Source organism: Pseudophryne corroboree, chromosome 9, assembly GCF_028390025.1.
Source record: "Pseudophryne corroboree isolate aPseCor3 chromosome 9, aPseCor3.hap2, whole genome shotgun sequence".
Classification (NCBI taxonomy): Eukaryota; Metazoa; Chordata; class Amphibia; order Anura; family Myobatrachidae; genus Pseudophryne; species Pseudophryne corroboree.
The window spans coordinates 216,149,985-216,175,806 of record NC_086452.1 but is presented as its reverse complement, the minus strand read 5'-3'; positions in this window follow the sequence as shown (position 1 = coordinate 216,175,806).

The following is a 25,822-nucleotide window of genomic DNA, read 5'->3' as shown; positions in this document are numbered from 1 at the left end:
CAATAACCCTTACAGCATTCAACTAACATTCAACATCAGCCCCATGGAAGTAAGCTTCCTAGACCTGGTAATATACAAGGAAGGGGAGTCTCTAGCAACTCGCAATTTCACCAAACCTACCGATAGTAATTCCTACATTCAAGTAACAAGCCACCATCATCCGAGATGGTTACAGAACATCCCCAAAGGTCAGATTCAAAGAGTGCGTAGGAACTGCACCAATAAAGAAGTCTTTACTGACCAAATCAAAGAAATGAAAGATAAGCTACTTATTAAGGGTTACGAAAGGACCACGATTGAAAAAGCTATAGAAGATTTTCAAGAAATAACTCAAGAATCTCTCCTGACATATAAGGAAAAAACTCAGTATAAGAAGAAACCCCAGGTTCCGTTCATCACTACTTTTAACAATGAATACAAAACTATTGAACACATTATCAGAAAAAACTGGCATTTGTTACAGCAAGATCCCATCTTAAAAGACATCATTCCCCCGAAACCCAGATTCGTTTACCGAAGAGCGCCGAATTTAAAAAATAGATTAGTTAAAAGCGCTGTCCCAGAGAAAAGAACAGGTCGAATAAAAACAAAGGGTTTTCACAGGTGTGGCTCATGTGTTGTTTGCATTGCTCACACCAAACAACCCACGAAAATGGTTGAGTACATCTCTAATACTACTAAGAAAATCTTCAAAATCAATGAATTCATCACGTGTAATAGTCCCAACTGCATCTATCTCATAGAATGCAGTTGTGGTCTTTAATATATAGGGAAGACCTCAAGAAAACTGAGAGAACGATGGGCCGAACATCTGAGAAATATAAAAAAAGGTTTCGCCAATCACTCCCTTTCTCAACATTTTTCACTGGAGCATCAATGTTCCCCAAATCACATCAAAAACATAATAGGAATTAAAAAAGTAGAAGGACACTGGAGAACAAAAGGGATAGAGACATTTTTGGCCAAAGCGGAAATGAGAGCCATTCATGAGATCAAAACACTTGACCCGTGGGGTCTAAATGTAGACTTTGAACTCAAGTGGTTTTTATAACCACATTTGAGGTCCAAACCATCGTCCACCCACGTGTCCGATTTCTCTTTCCTCTGGTTTTTGCCCTTAGATTTAATATCATACTAAAATGACACTCAAGGAATAACCAAGGGTCCTATGTTAAAATAATATCAATAATAAAAAAAAATCTTTCAGTTATAAAAAATATTTCAACCCCTATATGATAAAATGATATAGTAGTGGGGTACATTTTGACTATTATTGCAAGTGAAGGATTAACCCTCTGTACATTTATTATTATTACTTATACATTCAGTTTTATAATGATTGTTTATTATACCTTTTTAAATGTACATGTCTTAAGAAGAATTTGTTTTTAATTATTTGTTCAATTTTTATGTCATTGTAACCATGAAGAAATGATAGGGTCCGTCATTGTAAATTCATGTGGTTGTATATTTTCTGCTGTTTGCATATAGCATGGGCACCACCTTTGAGGGTTACCAATGGCCGTTTTTTTTATTTATTATGTATTCCATGCAGTGATTTATTTCTGTTTGGGAAAAGGGTCGTTTTGTTGCCCTCACTTAAAATGGTGCCCACACACTGTCCATGGTGGGAAGAGAGTGTGTTACACTCCCACCCACCTCCGGCAATCCGCGATGTCATTTCCCGCGGAACCGGAAGTGACGTTACGGAGTTTAGCGGGTGGAACGCATAAGCCGCCGCTGCACATCCGGCGGAACCGGAAATGACGCCATGCGTTCCAGGGGTTGGAACGCACGGCGTTTTTTAGCGATTTGAAGCACATTTTAAGTTTTTAAAGCCCCACAAATAGATAACTGGCTAAACCATAACGATTGTGGACATTAATCCAACTTGATTACATGAAGGGACATTGTTGTACTGTTCGTTTTACACAAATTACCCACTAGTCCCGCCCATCACAACAGGAAATGGGTGTGGTTTATGTTCCCCTTTAAATATCTGGTCCTCCATGCACCTTACACACCTTGATAAAGACCATACCGGTTGAAACGCGTTGGTGTTTCCTGCGGCCCAGGACTCGGTGAAGGTAAAGCTTAATAGGGGAAGCTTTTTTATTACCCCTATACGCCTAAAACTGTGCCTTCCACCGAAGGTCACTGAGGGTACGCATGCTAAGTCTTTTAATTGTATACGTGTTTAAATAAACTTTTATAAGTCTGCACTATGATTCCCCGTTATTTGTCTTACATGTACCATTGTCTGAGGACAGAGACAAAGAATTGAATAACGGTGGGGCTGACTGAATCCAAGTTTTATCACGTTTACGTTTTTAAGTGATTGGAGGACCAAGAACGAGACCAGACAAGAGACTTTACGTCTGACTTTGTTGGAAAAATCTTTTGATTGGGACATTGTTTCTAATTTTTGGTCTGATCTTCTATTATTAAGGGAGATCAACACAAGGACTAACCATAGTATCTTTGGACAACTGACCTTATTGAGACTTTTTGTTCACCAGATATATCTTAAACGCTAAACCCTGAAGGGGTATTTATTCACTGACATTTAACAGAGTGTCTTATACCCTCGATCAGTGCGCAGGAATTTTGTTTGTGTTTTTTATTGTACTTTGGTGATTGGTGTAAGTCACGTCTTATTTCTGCAGCCAGATTTTAAGCAAGGAGCGCAGGTGATTATTTATTATTTTTTGTATTCACGTTTTATTCACCTTTTATCACCTGCTGACCATGCTGGGGTATAGAGAAAAACGGAGACTCCTCGTTAATTCTGTTTTTGATAGGATTAAAGGTAAAAATAATCAAGCTGATACAGAATTAGCTGATACAGATTTGAATAACATTATGGACAAATTAGAAAAAATCCTCACCAAAGAGAGTAAGACATGGTGGGAGATAGCCACTCTAGAGAGATATGTAGCAGAAGATCTGATTCCTAGAGGGCTGAAAATAAATAAACCGTGTACCTTCCAAACAGACAACGAGGGCTTTGAAAAAGAATGGGGTATTATTCTCAATAAATGTTCACAGTCACTGATGGAACTCATCATTAATGAAAGAAAACAAGAACTGAGTAGAATAGAAAAAAACCATTGGTGAACTAACAGCACAAATAGAACCGTTTCGGGAATTAAGGGAATGTAAAGATCTAGAGAAGGAACTAGAATATAAAATCATCAAGAAAGAGAAAGAACTCATTATAAGGAAACAAACCAAATATAATAGAGATATAAAAGAAAATGAGCAGATAGATCTAGAAGAAGATGACAGTCTTATAACTTTAGACCAGGGTGAATATAACACCCCCACTTTTTGTCCTGTCCATACACCCCTCATCGATCACAGGACCCGTACACCACAACAAAACTACAACTCTTTCATATCAAGACAGAACAAAAGGATACATTTTAGAAATACAGATCGTCGTCATGAATACAAAGAAGAACCCCGACAAAGGAGAAGATTTGATCGGGAGGGAGAAACGAGAGGAAACTGGGAACCAAGAGACTCACGGAACTTACTAAGAAACAGGAGGAGATTTACACGTCGTAGACTATCTACAACAAGAAGCTATGAAGAAAACTTCCACCCTTATAGACCAGATCGCCGCCCTACAGCAACTTCCAATCGGTTCGAAATACTAGATAGGGATGCTTTTTTAGAACGGGGTCAGAGAAGGAACAGGTGGAGATAAAAGGAAGAAGAACGCATAGAGGAAAAAGGGGGAATGGAAAAATCAAAAAAGTGGTAAATAGTACTAATACAACATCATTACCATCTAAAGATCCTTCCACGAGAATTTTCAACCTAAGTAATTACGAATTGAAAGAACATGAAACAGCCGTCCTACAAAAAGGACTCAAATTTGCTCCAGTCAACAAACTTAATAAGTTTGATACTTATGTTGACATTCAAAAATTTGTCAGGAATTTATCATTAAAGAAGTATTTTGTTGGTCAAAAAATATCTGATAATGAGAATGTGACACTTTTTAAACCTAAGTCCACATTCAATCCTACCTATAGCAGGGGTTGTTTTTTAGAAACATTCAATAAGATTGTCTGCACCGAGGTTGAAAAAATCAACGACCAAAAGGAAATTAAATTATAACATCACTAAAGAAGAAAATGAAGCAATCAAAAATTTGGAGAAAAATGAAAGCATCACCATTAAACCGGTGGATAAAGGGGGAGGAGTCGTAATCATGGATACATGTAAATATAACCAGGAGATCATGAGACAGTTGGAAGACAGAACCACTTATGGACTATTGAGAGGGAACCCCACTGAAAGAATGGAAAAACACCTAACTACATTGGTGAACAAATATGAAGAAAACGGAACCATCACAAATTCAGAAAGAAAGTACCTCATTAAAGAACATCCAGTGTTACCTGTCATGTATGTTCTACCCAAAATACATAAAGACCCCATAAATCCCCCAGGACGCCCTATAATTGCTGGAACGGACTCCTTATCATCTAATCTATCACACTTCATAGATGCTCATTTACAACCGGAAGTGTTGAAAATTCCGTCGTATATTAAGGACACCATAGATACCATTAACCGTTTAAAAGAAGTGAAGGTTACGCCCCAACATTTTTTAGTAACAGCCGACGTGGCTTCTCTATACACCATCATAGATCATCAGTTGGGCATCACTGCAGTAGAATATTTTTTTAGAAAAAATAACGAGATCATAAATGAAAATAAACTAAATTTCATAAAGGAATCCATTATGTTTATTTTGGAAAACAACTTCTTCTGGTACAACAATCAGTTCTATATTCAAAAAAGGGGAACAGCGATGGGCACGAAATTTGCCCCCGCTTACGCAAATTTATTCATGGGGTGGTGGGAAGATCATGCCATATGGCATAATAACCCCCAAAAAGAAAACATCGCCCTATGGATACGCTTTATAGATGATATCCTCTTTATCTGGACAGGAGAAAAGGAGACTCTAGAGGATTTCTGCAGGACATTGAACAATAACCCTTACAGCATTCAACTAACATTCAACATCAGCCCCATGGAAGTAAGCTTCCTAGACCTGGTAATATACAAGGAAGGGGAGTCTCTAGCAACTCGCAATTTCACCAAACCTACCGATAGTAATTCCTACATTCAAGTAACAAGCCACCATCATCCGAGATGGTTACAGAACATCCCCAAAGGTCAGATTCAAAGAGTGCGTAGGAACTGCACCAATAAAGAAGTCTTTACTGACCAAATCAAAGAAATGAAAGATAAGCTACTTATTAAGGGTTACGAAAGGACCACGATTGAAAAAGCTATAGAAGATTTTCAAGAAATAACTCAAGAATCTCTCCTGACATATAAGGAAAAAACTCAGTATAAGAAGAAACCCCAGGTTCCGTTCATCACTACTTTTAACAATGAATACAAAACTATTGAACACATTATCAGAAAAAACTGGCATTTGTTACAGCAAGATCCCATCTTAAAAGACATCATTCCCCCGAAACCCAGATTCGTTTACCGAAGAGCGCCGAATTTAAAAAATAGATTAGTTAAAAGCGCTGTCCCAGAGAAAAGAACAGGTCGAATAAAAACAAAGGGTTTTCACAGGTGTGGCTCATGTGTTGTTTGCATTGCTCACACCAAACAACCCACGAAAATGGTTGAGTACATCTCTAATACTACTAAGAAAATCTTCAAAATCAATGAATTCATCACGTGTAATAGTCCCAACTGCATCTATCTCATAGAATGCAGTTGTGGTCTTCAATATATAGGGAAGACCTCAAGAAAACTGAGAGAACGATGGGCCGAACATCTGAGAAATATAAAAAAAGGTTTCGCCAATCACTCCCTTTCTCAACATTTTTCACTGGAGCATCAATGTTCCCCAAATCACATCAAAAACATAATAGGAATTAAAAAAGTAGAAGGACACTGGAGAACAAAAGGGATAGAGACATTTTTGGCCAAAGCGGAAATGAGAGCCATTCATGAGATCAAAACACTTGACCCGTGGGGTCTAAATGTAGACTTTGAACTCAAGTGGTTTTTATAACCACATTTGAGGTCCAAACCATCGTCCACCCACGTGTCCGATTTCTCTTTCCTCTGGTTTTTGCCCTTAGATTTAATATCATACTAAAATGACACTCAAGGAATAACCAAGGGTCCTATGTTAAAATAATATCAATAATAAAAAAAAAATCTTTCAGTTATAAAAAATATTTCAATCCCTATATGATAAAATGATATAGTAGTGGGGTACATTTTGACTATTATTGCAAGTGAAGGATTAACCCTCTGTACATTTATTATTATTACTTATACATTCAGTTTTATAATGATTGTTTATTATACCTTTTTAAATGTACATGTCTTAAGAAGAATTTGTTTTTAATTATTTGTTCAATTTTTATGTCATTGTAACCATGAAGAAATGATAGGGTCCGTCATTGTAAATTCATGTGGTTGTATATTTTCTGCTGTTTGCATATAGCATGGGCACCACCTTTGAGGGTTACCAATGGCCGTTTTTTTTATTTATTATGTATTCCATGCAGTGATTTATTTCTGTTTGGGAAAAGGGTCGTTTTGTTGCCCTCACTTAAAATGGTGCCCACACACTGTCCATGGTGGGAAGAGAGTGTGTTACACTCCCACCCACCTCCGGCAATCCGCGATGTCATTTCCCGCGGAACCGGAAGTGACGTTACGGAGTTTAGCGGGTGGAACGCATAAGCCGCCGCTGCACATCCGGCGGAACCGGAAATGACGCCATGCGTTCCAGGGGTTGGAACGCACGGCGTTTTTTAGCGATTTGAAGCACATTTTAAGTTTTTAAAGCCCCACAAATAGATAACTGGCTAAACCATAACGATTGTGGACATTAATCCAACTTGATTACATGAAGGGACATTGTTGTACTGTTCGTTTTACACAAATTACCCACTAGTCCCGCCCATCACAACAGGAAATGGGTGTGGTTTATGTTCCCCTTTAAATATCTGGTCCTCCATGCACCTTACACACCTTGATAAAGACCATACCGGTTGAAACGCGTTGGTGTTTCCTGCGGCCCAGGACTCGGTGAAGGTAAAGCTTAATAGGGGAAGCTTTTTTATTACCCCTATACGCCTAAAACTGTGCCTTCCACCGAAGGTCACTGAGGGTACGCATGCTAAGTCTTTTAATTGTATACGTGTTTAAATAAACTTTTATAAGTCTGCACTATGATTCCCCGTTATTTGTCTTACATGTACCATTGTCTGAGGACAGAGACAAAGAATTGAATAACGGTGGGGCTGACTGAATCCAAGTTTTATCACGTTTACGTTTTTAAGTGATTGGAGGACCAAGAACGAGACCAGACAAGAGACTTTACGTCTGACTTTGTTGGAAAAATCTTTTGATTGGGACATTGTTTCTAATTTTTGGTCTGATCTTCTATTATTAAGGGAGATCAACACAAGGACTAACCATAGTATCTTTGGACAACTGACCTTATTGAGACTTTTTGTTCACCAGATATATCTTAAACGCTAAACCCTGAAGGGGTATTTATTCACTGACATTTAACAGAGTGTCTTATACCCTCGATCAGTGCGCAGGAATTTTGTTTGTGTTTTTTATTGTACTTTGGTGATTGGTGTAAGTCACGTCTTATTTCTGCAGCCAGATTTTAAGCAAGGAGCGCAGGTGATTATTTATTATTTTTTGTTATCCACACATAATAGCATTCTGCCGTGCGTGCACATGCCCGCACGCTGCGTACATTGGCTCATGAGGCCCTGCGCATTAGCGCGTGGTATGAGTAAATATGGTAGCATACGCATTCGCATGTAAAAGCCACAAAGACATAACTGACATTTCATCCATGTAGTGCATAATTTACACATAGCCCACATATTCAACTTTACAGGACGTGGGGGGACAGAAATAGGTCAGAACATAGTGTTTGGTATCCACATGTACAGTAATTCAAGGGCAATATTCCAATTGCAGTTTGCAGATAATCATATGCTCCTGCGCATAGTTATGCGCAGGAATACAATATTCATATCTCACTGTATTTACTGTACTCCTGATATTCGGCGGGAACCCAGTGGAGGACACCTGCAAGTGCACCTGGACCAGGCATCGCCCACCTATTCAAACCGACCTATGACCCCTCATGTACTGTAAATGACCAGCTCTTTGACCTATGAAAGAAGAGATTACAGTTTCCTTTGTTTCATGCTTTGGACCATTGTATAACAACCAAGCCTCCTGGCTGGCCTCAGTCTATTATCTGAAGGTCATCTTTCCAGATTGACTGAGGACCAGATCCGGGTGGTGCAGGTGAACAAACGTATGTATCCATTGGTTGTAGCTTTTCTTTTGCATTATTGTATTTCTCTGTGAACCCCCTTTTAAGTAAATATTTGTTACTGCATTGGACCACAACATAACATATACAATTGGTGTCGCATTCCTTTCCTGTTAGGGGTTTAAAATGTATTAGGTCGCACATGTAGCTACTTTATGCTTACAGCGTGAAGGCATGCTTACGCAATGTGTATGCATTTCATAGAGGGTTATCACACACATGCTTAGTGGGTCGCAGCGGCCTGAACATTTCTGTATTTAGGTATTGCTTTTTCCTGTAAGTTTAAACGAACTTAACAATGGCACTTTAAAAAACCAAGCCCCAAACAGCACATGATGCAAAGATGAAAAAGAGGTGCACCAAGGTTGCTGTATGACTAAGCTAAGCGACACAACCACCTGGCCCATCTAGTAGTGGCACGCAGTGGCTGAATGTCCCTGTCATTTTTCAAAAAATTCTGCACCACCAAATGAATTGTATGTGCAAAATATGGGACGTGCTGGAATTTGCCCAGATGTAATGCACGCACAATATTGGTGGCGTTGTCTGATATCACAAATCCCCAGGAGAGTCTAAGTGGGGTAAGCCATTGTGCTATGATGTCCCTCAGTTTCCGTAAGAGGTTGTCAGCGGTGTGCCTCTTACAGAAATCGGTGATACACAGTGTAGTATGCTAAGGAACGAGTTGGCATTTATGAGATGCTGCTACTGGTGCCACTGCTGTTGTTGCTGCGGAAGGCAATACATCTACCCAGTGGGCTGTCACAGTCATGTAGTTCTTAGTTTTCCCTGATCCACTTGTCCACTGTCCACATGTCCGTGGACTGCATTTTTTTATGACACTGAGGACACTTTTTCTGAAGTCTTTGTACATTCTCTGTATCGCCTGCTTAGTGAAGTGGAATCTAGGTGGGATTTGGTACCAGGGACACACTACCTCCATAAGTTCTCTAAGTCCCACTGAACTAATGGCGTATACCGGACGCACGTCTAACACCAACATAGCTTTAAAGGCCTCAGTTATCCGCTTTGCAACAGATGACTGCTGTCATATTTCATCTTCCTCACAAAGGACTGTTGAACAGTCGATTGCTTAGTTGAAGTAGTACAAGTGGTCTTCCGATTTCTCCTCTGGGATGACGATCGACTCCCAGCAGCAACAACAACAGCATCGGCAGCAACAGCAGCAGTAGGCATACTACTCAAGGACCCTCCGGAGGAATCCTGGTTAGGTGAGGACTCCTCAGTCTTGCCAGTGATATGGCCTGCAGGACTACTGACGTTCCTGACTGAGGAGGAAGTTGATGAGGACGGAGTTGGTGGTGTGGCTTGCAGGAGCTTGGGTACAAGAGGAAAAAGGGATTTAGTTGTCAGTGGACTGCTTACGCTCTTACGCAAAGTTTCTGAACTTGACAATGACTTCTGATGAATGCGCAGCAGGTGACGTATAAGGGAGGATGTTCCTAGGTGGTTAACGTCTTAACCCCTACTTATTACAGATTGACAGAGGCAACACACGGCTTGATACCTGTTGTCCAGATTTGTGAAAAAATTATTTCACACCGAAGAGGTGGCTTTTTTTGGTATTTTGACCAGGCATCACAATGGGCTTATTCATTCCACAGACAACAACTGTCTCCTGCGGTGCATGATTTAAACAAACCTCATCACCATCAGAATCATAAATGTCAACTTCCTCCTAAGGCCAGCAAGACCCATATCCTCATCCTGGTGTACTTCAACAGTGACATCTTCAATTTGAATATCAGAAACTGGACTGTGGGTGCTACTTCCATCACTTGCAGAAGGCGTGCAAATGGTGGAAGGAGCCACATCATCCCGTCCAGTGTTGGGAAGGTCAGGCATCGCAACTGCCGACACACTTGGATTCTCCTTGAGGATTTGTGATACCATCTTAGAGTGCACAGTTCTATAATTTTTCTAGCGGGAGGCTGAGGGCTTCCATCGTCATGTGAAGGTGAACCACTAGTCATGAACACAGGCCAGGGCCTTAGCCGTTCCTTGCCACTCCGTGCCATAAATGGCATATTGGCAAGTGTACGTTTCTCCTCAGACCATTTAAATTTATTTTTTGGGGTATTTTTACTGAACTTTGGCTTTTTGGATTTTACATGCCCTCTACTATGACATTGGGCCTCGGCCTTGGCAGACGATGTTGATGGTATTTCATCATCTATGTCATGACTAGTGGCAGCAGCTTCAGCACTAGGAGGAAGTGGTTCTTGATCTTTCCCTATTTTGTCCTCCAAATTTTTTTTCTCCATTATTTTTATGGAGTTATATAACACAATGGGGGTCATTCCGAGTTGTTCGCTCGCTAGCAGATTTTAGCAGCATTGCACACGCTAGGCCGCCGCCCTCTGGGAGTGTATCTTAGCATAGTAGAATTGCGAACGAAAGATTAGCAGAATTGCGAATAGAAATTTCTTAGCAGTTTCTGAGTAGCTCGAGACTTACTCCTACACTGCGATCAGCTCAGCCCGTTTCGTTCCTGGTTTGACGTCGCAAACACGCCCTACGTTCGGCCAGCCACTCCCCCGTTTCTCCAGACACTCCCGCGTTTTATCCTGGCATGCCTGCGTTTTTCCGCACACTCCCAGAAAACGGTCAGTTTCCGCCCAGAAACACCCACTTCCTGTCAATCACACTCCGATCACTTCAACGATGAAAATTCTTCGTTCGGACGTGAGTAAATCTAAATTTTGTGCTAAAATACTTAGCGCATGCGCACTGCATACCATGCGCATGCGCATTTTCACCTTAATTGCTCTGTTGCGAAAATCGGCAACGAGCGAACAACTCGGAATGACCGCCAATATGCGGCACAGAACAGCGTATCCCCACACCACACAGAGCAAACCCTGTAAAAAAAAATTTGGATTAAATATTAATAACCCCTTTAAATAAGTAAATAATGTATAGCACAGGACAGTACCACTGGATTTATACGGTAGTACCACTGGAATTATACGGCAGTATCATTACACTTATACGCCAGCACCACTGGAATTATACAGCAGTATCACTGGAATTATACGGCAGTACCACGGGACTTATACGGCAGTACCACTGGACTGGATTTAAACGGCAGTATCACTGGAATTATACGGCAGTATCACTGGAATTATACAGAAGTACCACTGGATTTATACAGCATTACCACTGGACTGGATTTATATGGCAGTATAAGGAGCCGCGCGTCGCTGCCATTTTTCACTCCGGCATTGGAGAGTGTAGCGAGAGGACGTGTCTCCGTCCTCAGCGTCTGTGCTGGAGGGAAAGTGGGGTGGCGGTTCCAGTGCTGTCTTGTGCTGCTCAGTCCAGTGTAGATCCCGTGAGAGACGCTGAGTTAGCAGAGGCTCGCAACATGAAAAGTTCGCAACCTTACGTATTGACTAAAGTGGACTAAGTGGTCTAAGTGAACTAGGTGGTCTAAGTGAATTACCACTGGACTGGATTTATATGGCAGTATTACTGGATTTATACACCAATACCACTGGATTGATACGGCAGTACCACGGGACATATACGGCAGTATCACTGGACATATACGGCAGTAACACTGGACTTATACAGCAGTACCACTGGACTGGAATTATACGGCAGTATCACTGGAATTATATGGCAGTATCACTGGAATTATACGGCAGTATCACTGGAATTATACGTCAGTATCCCTGGAATTATATAGCAGTACCACTGGATTTATACGGCAGTATCACTGGACTGGATTTTTACGGCAGTATCACTGGACTTTTACGCTAGTACCACTAGAATTATACAACAGTATCACTGGATTTATACGGCAGTATCCCTGGATATATACAGCAGTATCACTGGACTGGATTTATACTCCAGTGCCACTGGATTTATACAGCAGTACCACTGGACATATACAGCAGTATCACTGGATTTATACGGCAGTACTACTGGACTGGATTTATACGCCAGTGCCACTGGATTTTTATGGCAGTACCACTGGACATACACAACAGTATCACTGGAATTATATGGCAGTTCCACTGGACATATATGGCAGTACCACTGGACTGGATTTATACGGCAGTACCACTGGACATAAACAGCAGTACCAATGGACATATACGGCAGTATCTCTAAAATTATATGTCAGTACCACTGGTCATATACGGCAGTATGACTGGATTTATACAGCAGTACCGCTGGACATGTATGGCAGTATCACTGGACTGGATTTATACGCCAGTACCACTGCATTCATTACGGCGGTACCACTGGACATATACGGCAGTATCACTTGTTATTATATGGCAGTACCACTGGATATATATGGCGGTATCACTGGATTTATACGGCAGTACCGCTGGACATATATGGCAATATCACTGGACATATACGGCAGTATTACTGGACTTATACGGCAGTACCACTGGACTTATGCAGCAGCACAGGGACACCACTACTGGACTGATGCAGGACAACACAGCACCCGTGCAATGGACTGGACTTATACAGCAGCGCTGGACATATATGTCAGCAGAGTATACCACCACTGTGACTGGACTGATGCAACACAAGACACCACCACTGGACTGATGCAGCACAACACAGCATCACTGGACTGGACTTATACAGCAGCACTGGACATACGGCAGCAGAGACACCACCATTTTGACTGGACTGATGCAGCACAAGACACTACCACAGTATTGATGCAGGACAACACAGCACCACTGCACTGGAATTATACAGCTACACTGGACATATGGCAGCAGAGGACACGACCACTGTGACTGGACTAATGCAGCATAAGACACTACACTGGACTGAGCAGCACAAGACAGCACTGGAATCGCCACTCCACTTTCCCTCCAGCACAGACACTGAGGACGGAGACACGTCCTCTCGCTACACTCTCCACTGCCGGAGTGAAAAATGGCGGCGACGCGCGGCTCCTTATATGGAATACAAACCCCGCGAGAATCCGACAGCGGGATGATGATATTTTGCCTCGTTCGGGTTTCCGAGTCAGGCGGGAAAACACGAGCCGGACCTGGGCACGGGTGGTGAAGTTCGGGGGGTTCAGTTCTCAGGGAACCAAACACGCTCATCTCTAATATATATATATATATACAAAGTGGTCAGCGGCACTCACGGCTCCCGGTCAGGGAATGAAGAAAGACACAAGCGTTGTGTGGCCACACAACGCTTGTGTCTTTCTTCATTCCCTGACCGGGAGCTGTGAGTGCCGCTGACCATTTTGTATATTTATGGACATCCATTTTATGGATGTTACCGGGAAGGCACCGGCTTTATTTATCTATTTATGACTGAATGGAGTGCTGCTGATCTCTACATTGTATATATATATATATATATATATATATATATATATATATAGTTTCTGTAAAGTCCGCACTCACATCAAAAGAGTCCATGTATTAGGGGTGCTCCTCAAAAAACCCCAAAAGGTTTCACATATACCAGGTATAAGAGACCAAAAAGATCTCAAAAGAGGGCACTCACCAGTCCAATTGACTAAAAGGCTTTTATTATTTCATCACAGTCATCAGTAAGGAGTCGACGTTTCGACCTATAAGGTCTTTCTCAAGACAGTCACCAAAGACATCCAGTCACCAAAGACATCCAGTCAGCATGCCAGCTAACAGCATACTGACTATGACCCGGTAGGCATAGTCAGTATGCTATTAGCTGGCATGCTGACTGGATGTCTTTGGTGACTGTCTTGAGAAAGACCTTATAGGTCGAAACGTCGACTCCTTACTGATGACTGTGATGAAATAATAAAAGCCTTTTAGTCAATTGGACTGGTGAGTGCCCTCTTTTGAGATCTTTTTGGTCTCTTATACCTGGTATATATATATATATATATATATATATATATATATACACTGCTCAAATAAATAAAGGGAACACTTAAACAACACAATGTAACGCAAAGTCAATCACACTTCTGTGAAATCAAACTGTCCACTTAGGAAACAACACTGATTGACAATCAATTTAACATGCTGTTGTGCAAATGGAATAGACAACAGGTAGAAATTATAGGCAATTAGCAAGACACCCCCAATAAAGGAGTTGTTCTGCAGGTGGTGACCACAGACCACTTCTCAGCTCCTATGCTTTCTGGCTGATGTTTTGGTCACTTTTGAAAGCTGGTGGTGCTTTCACTCTAGTGGTAGCATGAGATGGAGTCTACAACCCACACAAGTGGCTCAGGTAGTACATCTCATCCAGGATTGCACATCAATGTGAGCTGTGGCAAGAAGGTTTGCTGTGTCTGTCAGCGTAGTGTCCAGAGCATGGAGGCGCTACCAGGAGACAGGCCAGTACATCAGGAGAAGTGGAGGAGGCCGCAGCAGCAGGACCGCTACCTTCGCCTTTGTGCAAGGAGGAACAGAAGGAGCACTGCCAGAGCCCTGCAAAATGACCCCCAGCAAGCCACAAATGTGCATGTGTCTACTCAAACTATCAGAAACAGACTCCATGAGGGTGGTATGAGGGCCTGACGTCCACAGGTGGGGGTTGTGCTTACAGCCCAACACGGTGCAGGACGTTTGGCATTTGCCAGAGAACACCAAGATTGGCAAATTCGCCACTGGCGTCCTGTGCTCTTCACAGATGAAAGCAGGTTCTCACTGAGCACATGTGACAGACATGACAAAGTCTGGAGACGCCAAGGAGAACGTTCTGCTGCCAGCAACATCCTCCAGCATGACCGGTTTGGCAGTGGGTCAGTAATGGTGTGGGGTGGCATTTCTTTGGGGGGCCGCACAGCCCTCCATGTGCTTGCCAGAGGTAGCCTGACTGCCATTAGGTACCGAGATGAGATCCTCAGACCCCTTATGAGACCATATGCTGGTGCGGTTGGCCCTGGGTTCCTCCTAATGCAAGACAATGCTAGACCTCATGTGGCTGGAGTGTGTCAGCAGTTCCTGCAAGACGAAGGCATTGATGCTATGGACTGGCCCGTCCGTTCCCCAGACCTGAATCCAATTGAGCACATCTGGGACATCATGTCTCGCTCCATCCACCAATGCCACGTTGCACCACAGACTGTCCAGGAGTTGGTGGATGCTTTAGTCCAGGTCTGGGAGGAGATCCCTCTAGAGACCATCCGCCACCTCATCAGGAGCATGCCCAGGCATTGTAGGGAGGTCATACAGGCACGGGGAGGCCACACACACTACCAAGCCTCATTTTGACTTGTATTAAGGACATTACATCAAAGTTGGATCAGCCTGTAGTGTGTTTTTCCACTTTAATTTTGAGTGTGACTCCAAATCCAGACCTCCATGGGTTAATAAATTTGATTTCCATTGATAATTTTTGTGTGATTTTGTTGTCAGCACATTCAACTATGTAAAGAACAAAGTATTTAATAAGAATATTTCATTCATTCAGATCTAGGATTTGTTATTTTAGTGTGCCCTTTATTTTTTTGAGCAGTGTATTAAGAGATGTCTCCGGGAACTCAACCTCCCTTATGCTATACTCTTTCCCTCAAAGTTGCGGGTGGTCGTAGGAGGAGAGGCGAAATTCTTTTTGACCCTGCGGGAGGCGGCGATGTGGCTTGACCGGCAGTTCCCGGCAGGGCGCGCTCTGGCAAATGACTGATTGTTACTGCTGCCCGCTGACCGGGCTACGATTTTATGTCGTAAAGTATATATGTATACAGCTGTTGCATTCATGTTTACTGACTTTTTCCTTCTAGGGGGACGATACAACCTTTATTGGTAGTATGCTAAATGTTGCACTTGATATTGGGCCCCTGCGTGCTCTGGGGTTGGGTGTTTATTTGGCCCTGGGGGGGGGGGTTAGGCTACGGTGGGGGAGCAATGCCTGCCCTTGGCCACTATTTTTTGTCCTCTATACTAGTTTTTTTAGTTGTTGGGAGGTTTTTAGGGATTAGGTATGCCACAGTTCGGGCCGGTATACAGGGTGGGGGGTTGTATGGGGGGGAAGGGAGGATTTTGTGTGTTGATGTTTTTTAAGCATCGCTGTTGTGACATGTTTAGAGTACTCTTTTTCAATGGTTACTTTTCTATTTCTTTCAAATAGCTTCAATGTTTTGGGCACATTTAGCACTTAGTGCTATTATGTATTATGGCATCACTTAGTCTAAAAATTTTATCCTGGAGTGTGCGGGGTCTTAATGATAAAATTAAAAGGGCCTTAGTGATTAGGCAAATTAAGCAGTACTCCGCAAATGTTATTTGTCTTATGGAGACGCACCTGGAGGGAGCCAAAGTTTTATCTCTTAAAAAGCCATGGATTGGGTGGTTATACCACTCCACTCATACCTCCCATTCCAGAGGCGTCTCCATCCTGATTCGCAGATCTGTCCCATTTGTTTTGGACCAAGTCCAGGTAGATCAGTGGGAAAGATATATTTTTCTTAAATGTCAGATAAATTCTATGTCTTTATTAGTGATGAGCGGATTCGGTTTTACTCGTATTGTTAGCTATCTACATTCCTCCTTACTCTCCAGAGATTCTACGCAAGGCTGCTGATTTTAGGACCCTTTACCCCAACATTCCCACTGTCTGCATTGGGGACTTTAATAATGTCATGGATCTCAGTGTGGATAGATTCAGCACCAATACTACTGTGCCTCGTCCACGTCCGAGCAACTTTGCACTGTTAGTGGAGGGTATGGGTTTGGTGGACGTCTGGAGGGCACGGCATCCAGCTGCTCGCCAGTTCTCCTGCTTCTCCCCTACTTACTCCTCCTTTTCTAGGATTGATATGGCCCTGGTCTCCCCCTGTTTACTTCCTAAAATTGTTGATGTCCAGTATGCAACTAGAGGTATCTCAGACCATTCACCAATACTGTTGAATTTGGATACTGGGGGTACCCGGGGGCAATTGTTTTGGAAATTTAACTCATTCTGGCTTTCACAGATGGGCACTGGTGCGGAGCTTGAGCTTGCATGGCAGGAGTTCCTGGAGCTAAACGGGGGTACTGTTGGCCCAACAATCCTCTGGGATGCATTTAAAGCCTTTATACGCGGTTCCTTAATTAGACGGGTTGCTACTTTACAAAATGGCTACAAATGCCAAGAAATGGAACGTGAAGTGTCCTGTAGGTCCTTAGGAATCCAATATTTGCATGATGGATTGGTTTCCTCCAAGGACGCATGGTTGCTTGCGCAGTCCAAATGGAGGAACTGTCTCTCTGATAAAGCCAGATACCGTTTACTGTATGCCCACAACACTCATACTATGCTACAGGCGATAGACCTGGTACTTATCTAACACATTTAGCGGTGATAGATAAATCTTCTAATACTGTGCTTGCGATAGGCGGGGATGATGGTGTCACATATGTAAAAACCCCTGAAATAGCGGACCAATTTGTTGCTTATTATAAAAGTCTGTATAGTACAAGATTATCGGCTGATTTAATAGAAATAAATAATTATCTTGCTGGTATACCATTGCCCTCACTCTCTAATGTGGCGGTTGAATTCCTGGATTCCCCTTTGTCATTAACGGAGATTGAAACAGCCATCAAATCGTTTCCTGGAGGCAAGGCACCAGGGCTAGACGGAATTCCTATTGAGCTCTATAAGAAGCATAGTGACTTTTATGGCCCCAAATTGCTTGCTCTGTTCAATGAATTGTTGGAATTAGGTTCACTGCCAGATTCTATGACTGAGGCTTTGATAATAGTGCTTTTAAAACCAGATAAGGATCCAGAGCGGGTAGATTCATATAGACCTATCTCGCTACTTTCAACTGATGTCAAGGTCTTAGCAAAGATCCTAGCACTTAGACTAAACTCTGTTATTACCCAAATTATACACACAGATCAGACCGGTTTCGTGCCGGGGCGGTCCACTCTAACCAACCTTAGGCGCTTGTTCACGCACTTACAGGGCCCTTGCGGGGATGCCGACACTTCTGTCGTAGTGTCTCTTGACGCTGCTAAAGATTTTGATTCAGTGGAATGGGCATTCTTGTGGGGGTCTATGGCCCACTTTGGTATTGGACCACGCTTTATACGGTGGGTCAAGCTACTATATTCCACCCCATCAGCCAGGGTCTCGATAAATGGATTCATTTCCTCTGCATTTCCTCTAGCCAGGAGTACAAGGCAGGGCTGCCCGCTGTCCCCTATCCTTTTTGCTTTGGCAGTGGAGCCCTTAGCGTGTCTGGTGCATTCTGACTTGTGAGTGGGGGGGTTCCGGGTGGGCCCCACCATGGACAAAATTGCTCTATACGCGGATATTCTGCTGTTTATATCAGATTACTGCAATACCATGCCACACGTGTTGCGTATTAGTGACACCTATGGTGGGTACTCTGGACTGTCCATTAATTGGGATAAGTCCTGCATACAGCCATTTTGGGGTGCTTGTCCTGGTGTCCTGCCTGTGGCCCTCCCTCTTCGCTGGGTGGACTCATTTAAGTACTTAGGAATCTGGGTCACAAATAATTGTTCTCAATACTTTTCCTTAAACATAAAACCTCATATGGATTATTTGCATTCCCGTATTGTGGTGTGGGGGACTCTACCTCTAACTATAACGGGTAGAATTAATTTAGTGAAAATGGTGGCCCTGCCTAAATTGCTGTATGCGCTACAACATTCCCCTGTTTATCTCCCACTAAAAACCTTTTGGAAAATAGATAGTCTTCTGTCCTCTATCGTATGGTCTAACCGCCGGGTCAGAGTAAAATTGGATACCCTCACACGCCCACGTGATTATGGGGGCCTGGCCCTCCCTAAATTCAGCTTATATTATCTAGCAGCACAAAGGTACATATTAGTAAGTGGTTACATGATCCTGGTAGAGATGAATTGATCTCCCGAATTCTCTATGTAACCGATCGGAATTGCACCCCAATACAACTACTGTTGAGTGACAATGAATCGCTACTTAACCTTCCCGTTGTCAAACAAGCAATTATGGTATGGAGACAGACGCATAGATTGCTCCAGAGAGAGGGTTGGGATCCGGAAACGCCCCTGGCCTATGCATATACTCTTAACAAGCTTACTTCGTTACAGATATGGGAGGTCTGGAACTGCCGGGGAGTGCAGTCTCTTGGGCAATTATATCATATGGCTATGTTTAAGTCTTTCCAACAATTGCAGGAAGATTATAATATTCCTACCTTCTATTTTTATCGATATCTACAACTCCGCCATGCTTGTCAAACTCGATTTGCGAACGCTCCCCTGATGCTCCGGGACACACCAGTTCGGGAACTATTTGTTAATCTCCAAAATTGCACTATTTCCATATTTTACTCGGCTCTACTACGTGCTTATCATGGTGAGGCCCTTCTCTCTCTTAAATCTAAATGGGAATGTGATCTGGGGCCCATCTCTAATGATGCTTGGGAAGCTGCACTGGGAGCCTCTAGAGTGGCGACCACAGCGGTCCGTTACCAACAGGTGCATCTTTTTGTTTTACACAGAGTCTATATTACTCCTGAGAGGTTGATGAGATTCGGAGGAAGGATGGATTCTAGATGTCCCAAATGTGCTCTAGATGGGGGCACCTTTTGGCACATGATTTGGTCCTGTAGGATAGTTAATGCCTTCTGGCAGGATGTACTTAAGATTATGGTCTCCACTGGTATACCTGCTGATGTACTGACCCCCCCCCCCCCCCCCTGTGTGTGTACTGGCGGTGTTGGATGAGGAGTTGCTGGATGCCCCCTCCAGGTGTTATGTTATCAACCTGTGTGCTCTTGCACAGGTTTCTATAGCCCGGGCGTGGATGGCACCTGCTGGCCCAGATATTGATTCCTGGATTGCTCTAGTGAATACTACGGTGGCACATGAATAATTTGTCTATATGTCCAGGAAAGTCATTACTAAATACTATGCGATATGGGATAGGTGGCTGTCATCTCCATATGTTAGGGGTGCTTGCATTGCAATATCTGCAGATGCCAGATTAGCTTCAACATAACCATCCTGAGGCTACGTGTAGAGGCTAGGAAATTGTACTGCTTGCACAATCTTGTTATTTACTATATCTCTCACCCAAGGTACTACTTCCTATATCTGATATGGTTGTATACCGTGGTTTTGGAATGCTGACATGACCACATACTGTTATTGAAATTTGCTGTATGTTTTTTCTTTTTTTGTATATGGTTACAGTGGTACGTCTTCTAGGTCTATTTTCAGATAACGACCAATTGCATTTATATGTCTATGTACGGTGTGCTATATGCTGCTTGACATTTTTGCCAACAGCGATGCTTTAAGTTTTTGTTGTATTTTTGTATTGTAATCTAAACAAATAACTTTCAATTAAAATTGTTGAATTTAAAAAAAAAAATCACTTAACTTAAAATGGAGGGTCATACAGGAAATACCAACGCGTTTTGTCAGTCTGACTTCATGAAGTCAGACTGACGAATTGCGTTGGTATTTCCTGCATGACCCTCCATTTTAAGTTAAGTGATTTTTACCTAATTACTATTTCCATTTTTTATCCTTTTTATGTCTTAAGAAAGCATTTTTGTATATATTATTCGATACATATTTAACCCCTTTTTATAAGTACTCACATATACCATTTTACCATTTTTATGACATATGTAGTTATGTGTTGAGAAATATTTTCTTTTTAAAAGTAGTGTTCTTATGTATTTTGACAAATGAATTGTTCATATTTTTAAAAAAATATATTTTTACCATGTCCTTTATAAATCGCATTTTAGTCCTCTAAATATTTTTTATATAAACACCATTTGGTCGCCAGAACCCCTACCTATCTGTCTATCTATCTATCTATCTATCTATCTATCTATCTATCTATCTATCTATCTATCTATCTATCTATCTATCTATCCACACACATACAGCTTTTTGTGGTAAACAGGTAGACTGTATCATTATGAAATTTCTTACTGATACTGAGTGGCACACAAACGGTGTGTGCTGTGTGATGCAGTGCAGTTAAACTTCACGGCTAGAGCTGGAGGCGGACACAGGGCTAGAGGCGGAGGTGACAGTGGTGACTGATGGCCCAGCTCTGCTAAGGCTTATGGGGTACTGCTGCAGATGCACATGCGCAGCCTCTCCGCCGGTGGCCATTGCAGTTTTCAGCGAACGCTGCTGCGATTGGAGGTGTGTACGGAGGGGGACGATCGGACCAGCCAAATGGAATCTGGTCCGGCTTCCCGACGTACCAATCCACCTCTATCCTGGAGCAAGACTAAAGGGACAGGGGTGCTGTCCTGGGGTGCTGTACAGGGGTGCTGTCCCTCTGCCCAATCAGTCCAGGGGTGCTGCCCCACTGCTGTTAAGTCCAGGGGTGCTGCTCCCTGTCTACTGTGCTGTGTAATTCCTCAGGGTTGCTGCCTATGCTGTATAAGACCCGGGGTGATGCCTATCTGCTATATAAGTACAGGGGTGCTGCCTATCTGCTGTATAAGTCCAGAGGCGCTGCCGTATAATTCCAGGGGTACTGTTGTACTTGATCCTAGGTTTAAACTATAGCCTAGAGCAGAATATGTAACAAGCTTCAACATCACAACCAGATTTGTGAAAACATATAGCTGCAAAGGTGTAAATAGAAATTCCAAGTTTGACGAGGTGTTTTCCAATAAACATACAACCTTGAGCACAAAATGGGGAGAAACTACATTTGTGGCCAAAGTCAGTCAGAAGAGACAGAAGCATAATCCAGTGGAACGTGACATGGCAACATCTCCTACTTAATTTTCTCTGGCAACTACCGGAGAAAACTAGATTTTCCAAACGCACCTGTGTCTATGTGTCTGACATATAATTCCAGGGGTGCCCTCTTTGAACCCGCTCATCTCTAGTAGATATATCCTCTAGTGTGCACTATATACCCAGCATTAAAGAGAGGTTATTCTCAATTATTTAATGTTAGGGACTCAAATTAATGATCAGATTACTCAAACTTAATATTGATTTATTAATGTTCCACATTTTGGGATTATTTGCAAGATGCGCATTTATTGTACAGGATTCTCTTTCTTTATTTTGTAAATGTTTTCTCCTTAATAATTGTACAATGTAAGGGCTGCGTACAGAGGCGGATTTAGTCCTCATGGGGCCCTAAGCAAGATATCAGTTTGTGGCCCCCCTCCCTCAACTGCATGCAATTTCATTCTGCGTCTTTATGCGGTTACCATAGGGAGGCATGCACACACAGTATGACCCAGGCATTTGAAGAGTGGAAATAATGACCACTTGCATCCAATGCCACTGCAGCGTACACCTCAGGCCCTATATATATCACTATGCTACCTACCCACACTACATCCCTGCACTAAATCACTGAGCCACCTCCCTACACTGCGAGTGTACTGCGTAATTATGGCAGCAAATCGAAGACCGCCGAGACCAGACCAAGTAACTGGGTAACTGGTGGGGAGAGCGGGGTTAGTATGGTCTGGTGATTGTTTTTTTTTTACAAAATTTGTGGGCAACTAGAGTGTAGAGTTTAACAAGCATTATTAGGCCCATGAACGTCAGGGCCCCCATAAAACTCAAGGCCCACTATGGGTGTTCCCCCCTCCTTTTCGCTGAGCCTGTAGCCACCTGAGTAATATACCTTTGTTGTGTGACCCCTGAGAAATAGACCTTTGTCCTGGCAGACTATTAATGTCCATGAAAAAAAAATAAAGGTGGTCAAAAAACGCACAGGGGATTGTATATGTCACCACAGCCAGTGGTGGAACTTGTGAGTGGTGGACCCAGGTGCAAAACTATGCTTTTGTTCCCCCCTCCTTCACACCACCCCAAGTTCACAATATGCCATGACAGTGGGTTTCAAGGCGAGGTATAGGGTGATGGAGATGAGGTAGAGGATCACGGAAATAAGGTAGACAGTGACAAGGAGATGGAACTTTGGTGAAAGGAGAGACAATGGGTGATAGGAATAGGGTGATGGAGATAGGGTGAGAGGGAGAAGCAGTGGGTGCCAGGGAGAGGCACTGAAAGATGGAGAAGGTGACAAGCAGAGGGTGACTGGGAGAAGCTGAAGAGGAGAGGCCGAGGGTATGAGAGGTCTCTGAAGGAGGGAGTAAAGGAGTAAATTGGGCTGACAGGGTTCACTGGGACATGTAGGGAAAGTATCAGTGGGGAGACAGGCAGAAAAAAACAAGTGGCTTTAACATGAGAGCTGAGGAAAGACACTGCTAGTGGAAGAATTTACTTAAAGGATAGAGGATGAAATATGTTAGGGAAGAGGAGAGGGAAGGAGGAGTAGAGAGAGGGGGGTTAAGAGGAAAGAAGAGATGTGCACTTGTGCAGGGGAACAGAGAGAGGGACGGGAGATGGAGGGAGAGAGAGAGGGCGGAGATGGGGAGAGAGAAGGGCAGATACGGAGAGGAAGGGGGAGACAGAGAGAGACATGGGGGGAGACAGAGAGGGAGGGAAAGACTGAGAAAGAGAGAGAGGGGGTAGATGGAGAGAGAGGCAGACAGAGAGAGAGAGAGAGGGGGTGAAGAGGAAGGAAGAGAGGTGCAGGAGAACAGAGAGACATGGGAGAGAGAGGGGCGGAGATGGAGAGAGAGAGGAGTAGACAGAGTGAGAGAGGGGTAGAGACAGAAACAGAGTGAGAGAGATCAGAGATGGAGAGAGATGGGCGGAGGTGGAGAGAGAAGGGAGGAGGAGAGGGGGAGACAGAGGGGAAGACTGAGAAAAGAGAGGGGATAGATGGAGAGAGGCAGACTAACAGAGAGAGAGGGGGAGACTGAGAGAGAGGAGAGAGAGAGGGGACGGAGTCAGAGAGGGACGGAGTCTGGGAGGGGGAGAGAGAGAGGGGGGGTCAAAGACAGAGAGAGGGGAGATGGAGTGTGAGATGGGGAGATGGAGAGAGGGGGAAGGGAGGGAGAGGGGAGAGAGGGGGAGACGGAGAAAGAGGGATATAATAGAAATTATGTTAAGGAAGAGGAGAGTGGGGGAAAGATTTAGGGAGGAAGATATTGGAGTGAAAAGGAAGGAAGAGAGGTGCAGGGAAACAGAGAGAGAGAGAGAGAGAGAGAGAGAGAGAGACGGAGGGAGAGAGAGAGGGGCGGAGATGGAGAGGGGGAGCAGAGAGAGGGGAAGGGCTGAAGGTGGGAGAGAGAGGGGGGAGTAGAGAGAAAGGGGGAGACTGAGAAAGTGCGACAGAGGGAGGACAGAAAAAGAGAGAGGCGAAGAAGGAGAGAGGGACACAGAGAAGGGAGAGATGGAGGGACATGGGGGACGGATGGAGAGAGAGAGAGAGAGAAAGGGAGATGGGGAGAGAGAAGGGGCAGATGGAGAGAGAGAGGGTGGAAGAGAGGGGGAGAAGGAGAGACAGAGAGACAGGGGCCAAGGGAGAGAGAGTGCCCAAGTGAGAGGGCAGGGGGAGTGAGAGGAGGGGCCAAGGGGGAGAGAGAGGACATAGACAAAAATAGATAGTAAGAGAGCGGCTGAGCTCTCAGAAAACAGAAAATGTCGTCAGACATTTTCACCTTTTTTTAAGTCCAAATGCTCCTTTGTCATCCATCATAGCTCAGACATTGGAAGCACCTGCTGGTCTGTCAGGCAATTATGATGTGCACGCCCATTTCACAGTCTTTGGAATGCCCATAAATAAAGAATCTGCTTTAAGAAGCCCTGCGGGTTGATCCCTTCACAGTGCCAGGCCTCGGTGCAATGCACCGCTTGCACCGGCACTAGTTCGGCCACTGACTACAGCAGCTCTTGCTGCTATGTTATGCAACACTGTCCTTTCAACCTGCTCCGTACCGTCAGAACCACCCTCCCTGCATCCACCATGGACTGCAGCCTACAGAGAGACTCCCGCTCCCCTGCTGAATGCTGCTGCTGTAAACGATAGGTTTACAGCAGCAGCAGGGTTCCGGTATGAATGGTCGACAATGTTAAGGTCGTCGACAGTCATTAGGTCGACCACTATTGGTCGACATTAACATGGTCGACATAGACTAATGGTCGACGCGTGGGAATGGTCGACACATGAAAGGTCGACACAAGAAAAGGTCGACGTGTATTTTTTAACTGCTTTTTATGTCATGTTTTCCGTAACATGGCCAGGAACCCCAATTAGTGTACTGCGTCCCCTTGCATGGTGAGCGAAGTGCCTTGCTCCGCTACCGCTGCACTCGGCACAGGTTACTATTCCCAATTGTAGTCCACGTGTATGGTAAAGTATGAAAAAGTTAAAAAAAGCTATTTAAAAAAAAAAAAAAACCACGTCGACCTTTTTATGTGTCAACCTTCCATGCGTTGACCATCTGTTCATGTTGACTATGTCAATGTCGACCAATAGTGGTCGACCTAAAGAGTGTCGTCCTTAACATTGTCGACCATCTAAACGGATACACAGCAGCAGCATCCAACAGGGGAGCGAGAGTTGCTGGAGTCTGCGGTTGCCGTGGGTGCGGTGGCGTCACCCTTGGCATCGGCTGCTCCCAGGAACCCATTGGGAATA